The sequence below is a fragment of the Protopterus annectens genome, chromosome 11.part0 (genome assembly GCF_019279795.1).
Source record: "Protopterus annectens isolate FY-2018-M chromosome 11.part0, PAN1.0, whole genome shotgun sequence".
Classification (NCBI taxonomy): domain Eukaryota; kingdom Metazoa; phylum Chordata; order Ceratodontiformes; family Protopteridae; genus Protopterus; species Protopterus annectens.
This window is the reverse complement of record NC_056745.1, coordinates 42674179-42687618: the sequence shown is the minus strand read 5'-3', so window position 1 is coordinate 42687618 and position 13440 is coordinate 42674179.

Here is a 13440-nt window from a genome sequence, read left to right as displayed (position 1 = left end):
TCTTTGCCGCTCATACAGTTCAGTTGTGATTCATGGTGCAGGATAAGTGTTTTTTGATATTTAAATACTTGGATTTTTGAAATACTTTTCTTGCTCTGACAATATGTCAGTAGTCTGTTACATCAAGAAACAAGGGGGAAAGAGCTCCTATGCATTGTGCTGAGAAGCAATGAAAGTGTGGCAGTGGGTGATAACTTCCAACTACTTTCTGATGGCCGTGCACATTCTAGGGAAGACCAGCATTCCAGGGGACAGGTTGAACAGATCTATTCTGCTACCTCATGAGAGGTCCCTCAACCCAACAGTGATGGCACAAATATTTCATTGATGGATTCAACCATGCTATGATCTTTTTGTTTCTCCCATCAATTCCAGATGCAGCAGATTCTTTAGTGGGATCCCACTGAAGGAGGTAGTCCCCAAAAGACACTCTGATCCATAATTGGCCTTCCGGTCTCCTGTATACTTTCCCACCAACTCCCCTAATTTGGAAACTTCTACAGAAGGCATTAAAATGGAAAATCAGGGACATCCTCATTATCCCTTTTTGGCCTCAACAGGTGTAGTTCTTCTGTCTCTGGCCTCATCTGTTACATCCTGCTTTGGTGCTGGATCCGGATCTACTGTATCACCCATCTGGAATGCTTCATCTGGATATTCAAGCCCTAAAGCTAACTGCATGGTTTCTCCACTTCCAGTGATGGCTGGTCATTCCAGGCTTTCATCCCAAGTGGCCCACATTCTTGCCTCTTTCAGAAATCCTCCACTAGAAACATTTCCAAAAATATATGGAAAAGATTTCCCATTTGGGCTTCACAGAGAAAGCTAGATCCTTTTTCTGCTCCCATATCAGTAGTGATAGAATTCTTTGCTTCCATTTTTCATAAAGGAGCTACTTATTCTCCTGTCAAGGCTCAGGTAGCAGCGATCTGAAATGTCCCTACGAGAGAGAGAGACTCACTTCCTTGGCTTCACTCAAATTATACAAAGCCTTCCCTAGAGGTACCTTTCTTCTCAGTCCTCCACTTAAGGCCCTACTCCTCCTTGGGACTTGACTGTCTTGATAAAAGCTTTGACCCAAGCTTTCTTTGAACCTGCTGCCAAGGTGGACCTAAAATTTCTGGCTTGGAAAACCCTATTTATGGTAGAAATTACTTCAGCCAGAAGTGTGTTGGAGCTCCAAGCTCTGTCTTGCCAACCTTTTTATATTATTTTCCATAAGGACAGTGTTGCTTTATGCACCAGTCCTTTTTAGCCTAATGTAGCTTCACAGACTTCACTCGGAGTATTACTCTTCCAGTCTTCTTCCCAAATTTTTCGACTACAGGTAAGTACATGCTCCATCTATTGGATATATACAGACAATGTACTTCTACCTTCATCAAACCAAACCTTTTAGGAAATCAGATCAATTGTTTGTGTCATGTTCTGAGATCAAGATGGGTCAAGGTGTGCCAAAGGTTACCTTAGCTAGGTTGTTGACTGGATGTATCTCCCATGTTTATCAGCTAAAAGGTTTGACTCTTGTAGTTCTCCAATAATATCTATTTATAATCTGTGTAATGTTTTTTCTATAGGATTTGAAGGCAAACTCAATCTGAGGTAATGTTGGGGCCAGGAGGGGATTATGGGTAAGGGGAGGGGCTTGAGCTACAGATTCTAAGTATGAAAAAGTGGCCAAAGTCAGATCCGAGGTCAGATCCAAGACCTGTTAGTAGGACAGAAACAGACAACACAGATCTTTTGTCATGGTAAGTACATAAATTTTGTTTAATGTCAAATACGTGCTGAGCAATATATTGCCAGTATATGAATGAAAAATCCATTGTGGCACTAAAAAGTCCATGGAAACTTGATGTAAAACTGAGAAAGAAGAAACAAATTCAAAACCTAAGATGCAGTTAATAAATGTATGTATGCATTTATTTTTTTCATTCATTCATTAACCAGGTAGATGAAATGCTCCAAAGACTGCTTGCTTTCAGGCATGAACTGGACAAAATTAGATCAACAGCAAGGACAGAGTGTTGCATTGTCCTTCATTCGCACTATGTCCCATGAGCATGCCAACCTGAATTAGTCAGGAGAGGAGCAGGGTATAAGCCACATACTAAGTACAGTCAATAAAATGCTTTTGTACTAGAGCTGGGACACCAGATATTAAGATAACAAGGTTTCCAGATTTGGAGATCTAATAAGTGGGATTAGAATGTAATCATTTTTTTTCTTTTGGTCTCTTTTTTTTTTCATTTTGAACCTACCAGTTGTCCTTCAGCAGGCCCAGCTGATTTTTTTTGTAGTATTGGGATAATTTCTGTATTTCACCCATGTTTTCTCTGGATAATCTGTTGCGTGATGTTCCACAGGTCCCACGTTTTTCTCTGGATAATCTGTTGCGTGGTGTTCCACAGGTACAGAGTGATGATCTCCAATGAGGGTATTTCTCAGGTGCATAAGGAACAACCCCTTCCTGAAACCCCACACACAGTGTGGCGCGTCTTAACTACCCTTCTGTACTGCTCCAATCACCTTGACAGATTCTAACGTAGAGGTGCCCATTGAAGATGTTGCCACTTGCAGCCTGCCCCTCAAGACGTGCAACATAACCACTCGTTATTCCTTGTTTGTCCACCCTACTTTTTCTGAGTCACTAGCCCACTCCAGATCTCCATCAATAAAGGTGGACACAGTGTGTCTACATCAGTGGACTGGTGAATGATGATTTATACCATCTAAAAATCAAGGTCACGGTTGCAGTATTTGGTTTCAGTTGCCACCATACCTCTGTGGTTGCTGCGTGTCCCCTTGTTTCTGAGTATCTCTACTAGAACATTGTGCTTTTTGTACTTACTCCTATACAATGCTTTACTCAGTCTGAAATGTCAAATGCAGTAGGTGTACCACCATTTCTAGTTTTCTCTTTTAATCTCTTCAAATCTTTTGGTTTCTAATACCATGATGGGAATTGACCCCATTCCTAAGTCAAAGTATGATTAAAGTTCATGAAATTAGTTTTGTTTCAATCTTTGATGTCAGTCAGAAGTGCTCTTCGCAGCACCCGCGATGTGCCCAGTAATGACTCCTGCAGTTCGTACAAAGTTACATGTATTGGTAACAGATCTAAATACGATTGTAGATTATTTTTTATAAGACCCGTTGCTCCTACTACTAATGGAACTATCTGGGTATCTCTCTTCCACATTGATCTCATGTCTGCCTGCAAATCCTGATATTTTATGACTTTGTTTCTCTGTACACAAGACACTGTAGTCACTGGGTGTAGCAATTTCAATGGTCAGTGCTACTTTTGTCTTCTTTTCATGCACCACTATATCTGGTTGTCTCACATCTGTCTTTTGAACTGCTGGTAATGGGTGATCCCATCTTATGTAGATGCCATCATTTTCTATGATGCTTCGTGGCTCATGTTTCCAGTGTTTTTTGGCTACTTCAGTATTATAATTTCTGCACAATCCCCAGTGCAACTGTCTTGCCACATTATGCCTTTTAGTATATAAGCCTTCTGCCATTAGTATGTCACACCCAGCAACGAGGTGTGGAACTGTTTCCAATTCTGTTTTACAAAACCTATATTTGTCTGTCTCTAACACATGTTGAATGGACTATGTAAACCAATGTGTATGTATGCCAATATCTTGGGACGCCAATATTAACCTTTCTTCTTTGGGTTTGAATTCGCTGTCCTTAACCATTCCTGCATTCAGTCCTAATCAACATGAGGTTCTTCCAGGAGTTTTCTATACTTGCAACTATATTTATGCATTTTCAACATTTTTTTGCCTTCTCATCTGATTCTTCACCTTATATTCTTTCTTTTGTTTTTTGGCACATTCAGTTGTTGCCTGATTTTTATCTACTTCTGGTTTGATTTCCATTTCTGCTTGACACCAAAAAGCTTCTGCTAGACTTAGAAGGGAAATCATCTTATATTTTCCTCATGTTTCAAAACTTTCACTATGTTTGGGTCTTGTGAGGTCAGCAGATATGTATGCAGTCTCACGATTGCAGATCTATACATATAATCAATTTCAAGGAGGCCCATACCTCTTTCGGAATGGGGAATATATAATTCTTGGTATGCACCGATTTTTATAAATCATTTGATGAGCATAAAGCATCCTTCTAATTTTCCTGTCTAAGCTACCCAACACCTTTTGGGGCCAGTCAGTCACTCCAAATCTGTAAGCTAGGACAGGAAGAGTAAATTGGTTTATAGCTTGAATTTTGTTCCTAGACATCAACTCTGTTTTCAGGATTAATTTGTCTTCTAAAATATTCTTTACTAAGTTTTAGTCACATTTGTTGGTGTTTTATTGTTGAAACTTAATCACTTCCCAAATATTTATACACTCCTCCTTGCTCAAGTTCTTTTATATCCCATTCTTGTCCCAAACTGACGTTTTCTTGGTGCTGCAGCATTCCTGCTTTAAAGGTTTCTTTTGCACATTTATCAAGACCAAATCACATTCTTATATCATCTAAAATGTTTTAACTACTTGCAGTTGTGCTTTCAGTTCCTCATCTGATGAGCTAGATGCTGTCCAGTTTGATTCTTAGTTAGAGCGTCTTCTGCGTGGAGACATACGTGAATGGGCATATCTTCATTGAAGGTTGTGCATCAGGGCTGGTAACTTGGCACTTAAAAATAAACTACCAATCATTAGCGGACCAGAGTACCGCTGTGGCGAACCCTAACCGGGAAAAGCCGAAAGACACAACAACAACAACAACAAAGAGCAGATGAGAAGTTTTTACACTTTGTTGCTTTCTGGAATCCAAATTATAGCCATGACCTAATCTGTTAAGCAGACAGCTTAATGGGTTAAGGGCAAGGCAAAAGTGCAATGGTGACAGACAGTCACCCTGGAATACACCCCTTTGGATTTTTATCCCTGGAATAATAATTTGTCCTTTATCGTGGCTTAAGTGCAAAGTGGTTTGCCCCTATTTCATGGTTGCTGTGATGTAATTTATCAGTGTATGGTGTAGCTTATACATTTTTAAGCACTCCTTTATCCATGAATGTGGGATACTGTCATATGCTTTTTTGTAATCAATCCATTCCATACTTAGATTCTTTTCTCATTTTTATAGTTCTCCATTATGATTTTATTTAACAACAAATGATCCTTTGTTCCTTTTATTCTAAATGACTATAAACTATGTCAGCATCAATTCCAGTGTATAGTTTATATGTCGTCGGAAGACAAGTTATCGGTCTGTAATTTTTAGGGTAGCTTGCTGGTCACTCTTAAGTGGGAGCATTGCATTTCCTCTTTGCCAGGTTGATGTCAGTTAGGAATAGACATATAAATAGTTGTTACTCATGACTAAATCTTTGTGCAGCTATGCTAATACTTTTAACCAGAAGTTCGATACTGCATCTGGGCCTGAGGTTTTCCACTTAGAGGCTTTTCTTAACTTTATTTCAATTTCTCTGGCTGTTACTTCATCCCATTTCATATACTATATCTTTAAACTTCTTATTCTTTCTTTTACAACTTCTGTCCATTTAGCATCTTTGTTGTGTTCCACGGAATCTTCACAAGTAATTCTCCAAAATGTATCTATTTCTTCTTTTATTTGGTGGTCTTTCAATCCCTTTTTACCTTGTTTCTCAATTCTCTATAAAACTTTTTTAGGTTGTCAATAAATTGCTTATTTTGTACTTTCCCTTCATATTTATCTATGTATCTTCCGAGTTTTTCTGCCTGTGCTGATATTTTAAGTTTATTATTTGTGACAGTGCATGATAAATCCTGATGCATTATAATACTGTGCATTGCTTTTATCATGTCTAACGTTGAGTATTTTTGCTGATCTGTTCCCTGTCCTATACCCTTCTAACAGTGACACTTCTTGCCTTAATTGCTTTATAATTCTCTCTGTTTGATACTTCATGATGGTTTTCAATGTCTCTCTTTCCTTAATATGTGTATCTATCTCTGTTAAATCAAGCAACTCTTCTCTTAGCTCATTTTCTGCTAAACTGAGGGCACATTTTCCATTCTTCATTTACTGTGGGTGTTCTATAGAAGGTTCTGTGCCATCTTCCTGTAGCACATTCTCTTCAATTTCATCCTGCACCGTCCATTGCTTTGTCATATGGGAATTCACTTCTCAACATTGACTGCATCAGAGTTGCCACAGTTTCCTGTTCCTTCCCTTGCTGTGCAGGTTCAAGTGAGCATTTGTGGAAGGCCCCAAAATATCTTCATATGGCAACTGACCAGTTGCTTCCCGTTCCACTGGTTTCTCCTTAATTTGGATGTCCATTGTTGTATCCCGCTGTGGTGCTTTTTGAGTTAGATTTTCTACACTGATTCCTTCACTTCACAGGTGCTCCATTACCTCAGTTTCTATTTCTTTAACTTTTCCATTACTATCTTCTTTTCTACTTTTCCTCTTTGTCTTCTTGTTTTTTTGTGTTGTAAAACCTTCCATTTCTAGATTCCTTTGCCTGTGTTTCTCTCCAAATATTGTTGGTGCTGCTGTTTTTGTATAGATTAGTTTTGCTTTATCGTTTGCATAAATATTACCCCATATGAAAGCTCTCTTTCTTTCCCATGTCCATATTTTTTCTTCAGATTCTCCTGATCTTCCTGTTTCTCCTTACTTTGGGGACTCATTCCATTGTGCTGTGATGTAACCTGTGTTAGACTTTCTACACCAAATCCTTCACTTGGCAGGCATTCCATAACTTCAACTTCTGTTTTTTTAACTTCTACTTTACTAATCTTCTTTTCTACATTCCCTCTTTGTGATATTTTTTTATTGTGAAATTTTCTATATCTGGAATATCTTTGGGTTTTTTATTGGTTAATTTGGCTTTCGATTTTGCATAAATATTCACCATATCAAATCTCTCTTTCTTTCCCATGTCCTTATTTCTTTTTTATGCTTTTCAAAACTCTGTAGGTTTTGTTGTTTATATTTTCGCACTTCCTCAGATGCTTCTTTTCCAAACAGATCAAAGTTTCTTGATCTATATATTGTTTTTCACAAATCTGTTGTATTAATGAACACACATTTTTATTTGAGGCTTCTGATAGTTTTTGTTGTGGAAGTATTTTTCTTTCCTCTAATGTTTCTTTTAATCTTTTTGTATATCTTGTGTCTGGAAATTATGTGCTTTTTGCATAATAGTAACAATACATAATTTCTTTCTTATCCTCGATAGTCCACTCTGTTGTCCTTATGGCTCTTCTTTGTCCTATCAGTTTTTGTGATTTTTTTGTGGATTGCTACTTACTTCTACAACAGGGGGGGGCATCCTTCCTTTGGGCCTGGCCTGATCCCATTGTAGGAATGTTTCTATATTTTGAGGATTCTACAATGTCACTTTTTCCAGTCCTGGCACCAGTGCTCCTACCAGGATTGAGCACTTTTTTATCCTAGGTCTTGTGTACCCAGCTATCTTTTTTTAATTTTGATCTACTTCTGTCCATGATATATGGTATATAAAATACAGTCTATATATCAATGTCATGTTGGTTAGATTTTGTGAAAAACAGGGTCCACCTCATGAAGGTATTCGCCAAGACTTGAGAATGAATTCAGTTTCAGCAGTACTTCTCTCTTTTGCTTGCTGACTTATCTCTCCATTCGGACCCCTTGTTTCTGAGTATCTCTACTAGAACATTGTGCTTTGTGTACTTACTCCTATACAGTGCTTTACTCAGTTTGAAATGTCAAATGCAGTAGGTATACCACCATTTCTAGTCAATGAGAGAGAACTGCTTATCGTGAAGAAAATGTCCACTTACTAGTATAGGGGTTTTGGCTTAAAACTTAAGCCAGTCTTTGGATCTTTTTATACCATATAAAATGATTCACTCACTAGTAGATGTCATATCACTGGGAGAAGGTCAGTAAAGAAAGCCAGATCACCTGCAGCGCTCCCTTTACCACTAATCTGTTTGTGCCCTGAAGTTCTAAACCTGCTGCTGCCCTTCTGTATAAGGGGTACTTTCAACATTTGATAATTTTGTCTGTGCCTTATTTACTTTTGAATCATAGAAATTCCCATGTTCATCAACAAAATTGTATTTTTTTTGTTTACCAATTAATGCCTGCAAAAACCTATGCACAAGTTCTTGCTGTCTGCATGTAACATGATTCACACATTGTCTGATATTAGTCTCAACATCAGTGTATTCTGCATGGCAGCATTTTGTAGGAGTATTTTAAAAATGTTTTAAGAGTTACACAAACAGAAGAAAGGATATAGCAGCATTTAATGCATGGAAAATGATTCTAACAGTATAGTGCATTGCAGATGAACAAATTGCAACAATGCCTCAGTGTGTGTTAGTGCAGTGCAGTACATTAGAATAACCTTCCAGTCATAATGGTTGAAGACAGTTAGAGAATCCATAGCATCCGGTCCTTTTTGTTATATTTTTATCGGGAATATGGTACTGCATTTTGACAGGCTAGACTTTAATACATCAGCATCTTGGTAAGGTAAAATCAGCAGTCTAAGCGAATAGAAAGAATTATGCAATAAATACCATTAGTATTCAAAAGTGTGCACACTGATTGGTCACCATGCCCATTCTAAATTAAGCATATCCCAATAGAAACAAGTCTGGCTGCTCAAGTCTTCTTGAGTGGCCAGCTTTCTATTAGAATATGTTGCATTAGTTCAGAAAGTAAAATGTTTTATGTGGGATAAGGCAAAAATATGAGGAATATGAGGCATTCAGCTACAGTCTGGACAGTTCAAATGCACCCATGAAATGGTACAAACAAAATGTACAGAATAAGAGAATACTGTGCCTCTCTGTCTTAGTGACACAGTGAAGGTCCCTTGGATGAGGTGGGAGCATGTCCATCAGATCCTGATTGCATTGATTGTGTACGTCAGCAGAGATCACACCTGGTGAGAGCGCATATGCTACTGAATAGAGCTGCTAGAAGCTTTAGTCTGGCAGAATAAGACATATGTGGAGACCCTTGATTGTCAAATGAGAGGTGTCCCTAGGTCTTGGGTCCTTTTTTTTCTTTACTCTTTGGATTGCTGTATATGTGATAATTTGTGATAATTTTTGTTGTTTTTTGTTTTTTCCAAAAGAGATGACTATACATTTTGGTATTTAGTTTATGTCAGTGACTGCACCGCTTGTCCGCTTTGGTGAGGAGGTTTGTTGGATGCATCTGCTGGTGTATTGACTATGGCGCCTTAGTTTGCAGTCATCTAACTTTTTTGTCAGCCACAGCCCTCCCATGTTTGCTTTAACATCTGAATCTCTCCTGTCTGGGTCATGCCAGCCTGGGCTGAGAGAGTTCAGCCTCCAGTTTGGCTACTGGTGAGCAAAGAAAAGGTAATGGACCAAGTACAAACATGGGCCACCACCAACTACCAGAATACAGCAATGCCTGTAAACTGGTACAAACTAGTCGAGGAAAAGGGAAAACAAGGATTTTTTTTTTTTTTTTTTTTTTAGAAGAAACACAAAAAAAAAATGCAGTAGTGATAAATTAGTTACACACAGGCTAGCACACTTAGTGGCTTCTGAGCAGTATGGCCCGAGGAACGGGAGAACACTAAAGTGATTATTGGCAATACTATCAGTTTTAGTGTCAGTAACCATACCTATAAACTTCCCAGACTTTTACAAAATAATCCTGATTTTTCTCATATGTTTGCCATGTCCCACATAAAAGTTTTGATTTTCTGGTAAATCACTGATGATTTTTGTCAGTCGATAACACTGAATATTAGAGTTCCATACTTCCACTAGTTTGGAAAGTGCACCTTGATGCCAAAGCCAGTTCTGCTGTTGCATTTTTAAATAAATACCGACAGCCCTTCTGCTGCTTGTCTTATGTTTTTTTTTATTTATGCTTTATCAAACAGCAGCCCACATATTGTGCATAATATTTCTCTAGAAAACAAATGAGATAGAGAGAGAGAAAATCTCCTCCCTTTTCACCTGCTTTTCTTTCACTGTCCTGACGTGCTGTGCAAATGTATGGACAAAGGTACATATGCAGACATACACAGTACATCAGTGTGCAAACCAAGGAACGGGAGAACACTAAAGTGACATTATACAGTGAGATCATTTAAAGTCAAACAATCTCTTTCTTAACTAATCTCATTGTAATAGCCACTTCGCCCTTGTGAACAAACATGGGTAAATCCTGCGATGCCCGCACCCAGTCATAGATTATTATATTACTTAATTACTCTGCAGTAATCTGGGAAAACACAGCATTTAAAATGGAATAAATAAATAAATAGACTACTATAAAATAAATTTGTATCTGTATTGCAAGTTATTCACCCTAGGACAGAAATTAAACATATCAGAAAGGAAATGCTCTACATTTATTTGGCATAAAGAAGGAAAATCCGAACTGTATATTGACTTAATACAAAAACACTTATTTTTTTAGAAAATGGTACAGACAAATTGTAACTCCAGTGTTGTGTGGCTGAACTATCTTATTCTGTATAGCTGGATACTTTCCTAGCTGAACTGTGAGATTTTATGTGAGCAGAAATTTGATGCACACTGTAACAGACTGTGGCCAGAGGATAGTTAAATGGACTTTAATCTCTGCTTCTGTACAGCACGCAGTGTCATAATAAGGATTGTGGACTTTAGCACAGTGATCCATCTATTCTAAAACAGATTAACTGCTCTGCTATTACTTGCAGGATGGTTGCTGTACATTGTTTTACAGTCTGAGCTTTATATTATTTCTTGTTTTATAGCTCCCATGGGACAAAGGGGTTCATCCATGCTGATGAGCCGAATAAGATTGCATGCAGACAGAACGATATCATAGACTGAACTATTTCTTGTCCAAAGACCATTTATGTGCATAGTGGTGATGGCAGTGAATTTAACCTTCATAGTCTTCGGATTTGGCTTTTGCCATTCATTTCATACTAGTTCTATAAAGCTATTTATGGATATCACATAGAGGAGTCAAAAATTTGATTTACAAACAGCACATGTTGAGAATGGTCTAAAAGTTGGAATACCCAGTGATTGCTCATGACTGTGATACAGCACCAATATATATTACTCAAGTTATTATTCCCTAATTGCAGTGCATCAGAGAAATATCATTTGATAATGAAACGAATATTAATAAATATAGGGACACGCACATTCGGTTCAGATTTCCTCACAGTCAAGGTGCTTCTATAAGAAAGGAGTCATTAAGCAACTAGGTATGAACTGGTTATTTCATTAATAACTTTTGAACACATCTAAAACCTAACTTTTAGTATACAGATGTACACACTAACTTTTTAAAACAGAGATGTTTTATAGTCACAGGAGAAAGAATGATGTAAATTTCCAGATTTGTCACAGCATGTCTGCAAAATAACATGTGCTTTATTTTGGTTACTTTAATAATTATCATCATCAAAAGCTAGAAACAAGCAGCATGCACTTTCCTCTTTAATGTGCATCTGTTTTCCTCAGGTTATATCTGGTTCAAGAATCGTTCTCCATGAAGAAGAAGACTGAGGTACTGATAGCCATATATCACTATTAAATCTGGTATTTTGAGAATATTCAGACTGCTTCTATTTTCCTGTTATATACCCTCAGTAAACACCATAAAGGAGATAATTGGAGAATTATCTAGTAATGAGCGTCTCAGTGCCTGCTAGAGGACCACAAAAAAGTCAGTCCCAGAAGATCTGAAAGCACCGTTTTCAAAAAATGGACACCACCACATCTATACTTTATAGATTATTTGAAGTCCCAGCTAGCTGTTTTTTGTTTTGTTTTGTTTTTGTTAGGAGTACAAGAGGCATGACTGATAGGCAAGTTGTCTAATAGTTCATCATGAAAAAAAATGCATATTGTTGTTCTTTTTCTGTACATCTGCCTCACTTTCTATCTCTGTGCCTCTCTTTATTACTTACAATTATCTCATCTACTTAAGAGTTGCATTTGTTCACAGATGAAACCGATGAAAGGAGAGCGCTACATTTCACATTATTCTTGGCTTAGAGATTGGTACAGAGAATTGTGTGTGCGCTCATGTTCACGTGTGTGTGCAATAATGTGCAAACAGGAGGAGTGGAACCATAGAAACATAGAACAAAAATAAGGCTACGTTTTTTTTTCAGTACCTGTTCACAGATGTCTTTTTGATTGCAGCATTCAGAGATATTACTGACCATGGAGTCATAAACCTGAATGTTTCAACGATACAGTGGTTTAAAGCTTGTATATATTGCCATGTAGCATGTGGAATAATAAATGCATCTATACCATTTTTAATTATTAAAGATGTCTTGGTGTTAAAACCAATGCCTGATATCTTAAAATGGCCACTATCAAGAAAATCAAAAGCTGGAAGGAAAAACAAATATTTCTACTTTTTGCTTTTGCAATGTTAAAATAAGAACTGGCTGCAAACGTACAGACATACAAAATGGCTTTTTCCTTCTTTTTCTGTTTAGCAACTGTGGCTAAGAAAATAGCCTTTATTTCTGACCCCTTTACAGGCTAGTGTCATAGTACCTTTTTTCAGCACATGTTCTTCATGTTTCACTGTTGCAGTCATCACATTTGGGTTATCCCTGCAGGGTAGCCCTCAGTCTGCCTGAATACCAGCGGCTTAGTATTTCTGCGTTTGTTGCTGTCGCTTCAGGACTGACATCAGGTCGTCAGTGGTATAAAAACAGGCAGCCGACGCCATTACATCGGTCTTTCTTGCCGAGGAGCCCGAAGCAGAAGCAGTTCGCATGAGTGCCAGTCGGCCGCTACCTGAGTTTTTCGTTTCCGAATTGAAGCTGAAGTCTTTTAAAGCTAAGTACCCTATTGGGGATCCTTTTTTCTTGCTCTAACTGATGTCAGGAAAAAGTTAACAATTGTCTCACCTGTGGAAAGCAAATACCACACTGAGATTTTCATTCCTACTGCATCACTTGTTTAGGTCCAGACCATGACATCCCCCGCTGCCGCTTTTGTGCTTTGTTCAACGCCAAAACTATACGTCATCGGGCCCTTATTGTAGCTAGATAAGTTTGCTATCAGTCCTCGACTTCCGATATAGCTTCAGTAAGCCATCCGACAACCGATCTTCTGAAAAAACGTAAGGATAAAGATGGAGGCAGACCGCACAAGTCCAAAACTGCCGACACTTTCGTTAAGCTAGTCGTCAGTTCTCCGGTTCTCAGTGAGGCACTTTCGCAGCCCCTGATGCGTGCTTCTGTGGGTTCCCAGGCCACTACTGAGACCCTTTTGTTGTCCGGTATGCTGCAAGACTCTTCTTCGACTAAGGATCCTGTGGATGTCTCTACCTTGGATGGGTATGGAGCTGCTGAGTAGGCACCAGCTTCCAAGGAAGTATTTTTCACTACCGATACTCGACACAGACCGATGCCTTTCGTGTCTACAGTTCTTTCGAAAACTACCGAGTTTCAAAGGCCCAGGG